Here is a 2,500-nt window from a genome sequence, read left to right on the forward strand (position 1 = left end):
CGCCACGAGGCCCTGAAAACCAATCAAATTGCTGAGCTAGTTGTAGGGTCTAGCAACAAGGATTCCTGAATTGTATTAAAGACTTGTGCTCAAAGAAGAGAATGATTGACCCCGACGTGATTTAAACACGCAGCCTTCTGATCTGGAGTCAGACGCGCTACCGTTGCGCCACGAGGCCCTGAAAACCTATCAAATTGCTGAGCTAGTTGTAGGGTCTAGCAACAAGGATTCCTGAATTGTATTAAAGACTTGTTCTCAAAGAAGAGAATGATTGACCCCGACGTGCTTTGAACACGCAGCCTTCTGATCTGGAGTCAGACGCGCTACCGTTGCGCCACGAGGCCCTAGAGGCTCTGAATCAATCAAATTGCTGAGCTAGTTGTAGGGTCTAGCAACAAGGATTCCTGAATTGTATTAAATAAGAGAATGATTGACCCCGACGTGATTTGAACACGCTGCCTTCTGATCTGGAGTCAGACGCGCTACCGTTGCGCCACGAGGCCCTGAAAACCAATCAAATTGCTGAGCTTGTTGTAGGGTCTAGCAACAAGGATTTCTGAATTGTATTAAAAACTTGTGCTCAAAGAAGAGAATGATTGACCGCGACGTGATTTTGAACACGCAGCCTTCTGATCTGGAGTCAGACGCGTTACCGTTGCGCCACGAGGCCCCGCAAATCAGTCAAATTGCTGAGCTAGTTATAGGGTCTAGCAACAAGGATTCCTGAATTGTATTAAAGAAGAGAATGATTGACCCCGACATGATTTTGAACACGCAGCCTTCTGATCTGGAATCAGACGCGCTACCGTTGCGCCACGAGGCCCCGCAAATCAGTCAAATTGCTGAGCTAGTTGTAGGGTCTAGCAACAAGGATTCCTGAATTGTATTAAAGAAGCGAATGATTGACCCCGACGTGATTTGAACACGCAACCTTCTGATCTGGAGTCAGACGCGCTACCGTTGCGCCACGAGGCCCCGCAAATTAGTTAAATTGCTGAGCTTGTTGTAGGGTCTAGCAACAAGGATTCCTGAATTGTATTAAAGACTTGTGCTCAAAGAAGAGAATGATTGACCCCGACGTGATTTGAACACGCAACCTTCAGATCTGGAGTCAGACACGCTACCGTTGCGCCACGAGGCCCCGCAAATCAGTCAAATTGCTGAGCTAGTTGTAGGGTCTAGCAACAAGGATTCCTGAATTGTATTAAAGAAGAGAATGATTGACCCGACGTGATTTGAACACGCAACTTTCTGATCTGGAGTCAGACGCGCTACCGTTGCGCCACGAGGCCCTAGAGGCTCTGAATCCGTTGCGCCATGAGGCCCTGAAAATCAATCAAATTGCTGAGCTAGTTGTAGCGTCTAGCAACAAGGATTCCTGAATTGTATTAAATAAGAGAATGATTGACCCCGACGTGATTTGAACACGCAACCTTCTGATCTGGAGTCAGACGCGCTACCGTTGCGCCACGAGGCCCTGAAAACCAATCAAATTGCTGAGCTTGTTGTAGGGTCTAGCAACAAGGATTCCTGAATTGTATTAAAGACTTGTGCTCAAAGAAGAGAATGATTGACCCCGACGTGATTTGAACACGCAGCCTTCTGATCTGGAGTCAGACGCGCTACCGTTGTGCCACGAGGCCCCGCAAATCAGTCAAATTGCTGAGCTTTTTGTAGGGTCTAGCAACAAGGATTCCTGAATTGTATTAAAGAAGAGAATGATTGACCCCGACGTGATTTGAACACGCAGCCTTCTGATCTGGAGTCAGACACGCTACCGTAGCGCCACGAGGCCCTGAAAATCAATCAAATTGCTGAGCTAGTTGTAGGGTCTAGCAACAAGGATTCCTGAATTGTATTAAAGACTTGTGCTCAAAGAAGAGAATGATTGACCCCGACGTGATTTGAACACGCAACCTTCTGATCTGGAGTCAGACGCGCTACCGTTGCGCCACGAGGCCCTGAAAACCAACCAAATTGCTGAGCTAGTTGTAGGGTCTAGCAACAAGGATTCCTGAATTGTATTAAAGACTTGTGCTCAAAGAAGAGAATGATTGACCCCGACGTGATTTGAACACGCAGCCTTCTGATCTGGAGTCAGACGCGCTACCGTTGCGCCACGAGGCCCTAGAGGCTCTGAATCAATCAAATTGCTGAGCTAGTTGTAGGGTCTAGCAACAAGGAATCCTGAATTGTATTAAATAAGAGAATGATTGACCCCGACGTGATTTGAACACGCTGCCTTCTGATCTGGAGTCAGACGCGCTACCGTTGCGCCACGAGGCCCTGAAAACCAATCAAATTGCTGAGCTTGTTGTAGGGTCTAGCAACAAGGATTTCTGAATTGTATTAAAGACTTGTGCTCAAAGAAGAGAATGATTGACCGCGACGTGATTTTGAACACGCAGCCTTCTGATCTGGAGTCAGACGCGCTACCGTTGCGCCACGAGGCCCCGCAAATCAGTCAAATTGCTGAGCTAGTTATAGGGTCTAGCAACAA

At 47.5% G+C, this 2,500-nt stretch overlaps 7 non-coding genes across 7 annotated transcripts in view; all 7 read right to left on the reverse strand.

Annotated features, from left to right (window-relative positions):
- Positions 1–12, reverse strand: part of trnaw-cca (transfer RNA tryptophan (anticodon CCA)) — a 72-nt gene extending 60 nt beyond the window's left edge. The window contains exon 1 of the tRNA in view: positions 1–12. This exon is cut by the window's left edge and continues 60 nt beyond it. This is a non-coding gene — a tRNA (tRNA-Trp).
- A 419-nt stretch (positions 13–431) lies between these two features.
- Positions 432–503, reverse strand: trnaw-cca (transfer RNA tryptophan (anticodon CCA)). Its single transcript has one exon. It is a non-coding gene; the product is annotated as a tRNA-Trp (tRNA).
- A 400-nt stretch (positions 504–903) lies between these two features.
- trnaw-cca (transfer RNA tryptophan (anticodon CCA)) lies at positions 904–975 on the reverse strand. The gene has a single exon. It is a non-coding gene; the product is annotated as a tRNA-Trp (tRNA).
- A 430-nt stretch (positions 976–1,405) lies between these two features.
- On the reverse strand, positions 1,406–1,477 carry trnaw-cca (transfer RNA tryptophan (anticodon CCA)). Its single transcript has one exon. It is a non-coding gene; the product is annotated as a tRNA-Trp (tRNA).
- A 412-nt stretch (positions 1,478–1,889) lies between these two features.
- On the reverse strand, positions 1,890–1,961 carry trnaw-cca (transfer RNA tryptophan (anticodon CCA)). The gene has a single exon. It is a non-coding gene; the product is annotated as a tRNA-Trp (tRNA).
- Positions 1,962–2,055: 94 nt separating this feature from the next.
- trnaw-cca (transfer RNA tryptophan (anticodon CCA)) lies at positions 2,056–2,127 on the reverse strand. The gene has a single exon. It is a non-coding gene; the product is annotated as a tRNA-Trp (tRNA).
- Positions 2,128–2,214: 87 nt separating this feature from the next.
- trnaw-cca (transfer RNA tryptophan (anticodon CCA)) lies at positions 2,215–2,286 on the reverse strand. Its single transcript has one exon. It is a non-coding gene; the product is annotated as a tRNA-Trp (tRNA).
- Positions 2,287–2,500: the final 214 nt, after the last annotated feature.

Source organism: Pimephales promelas, chromosome 16, assembly GCF_988280905.1.
Source record: "Pimephales promelas chromosome 16, fPimPro1.hap1.1, whole genome shotgun sequence".
NCBI lineage: Eukaryota > Metazoa > Chordata > Actinopteri > Cypriniformes > Leuciscidae > Pimephales > Pimephales promelas.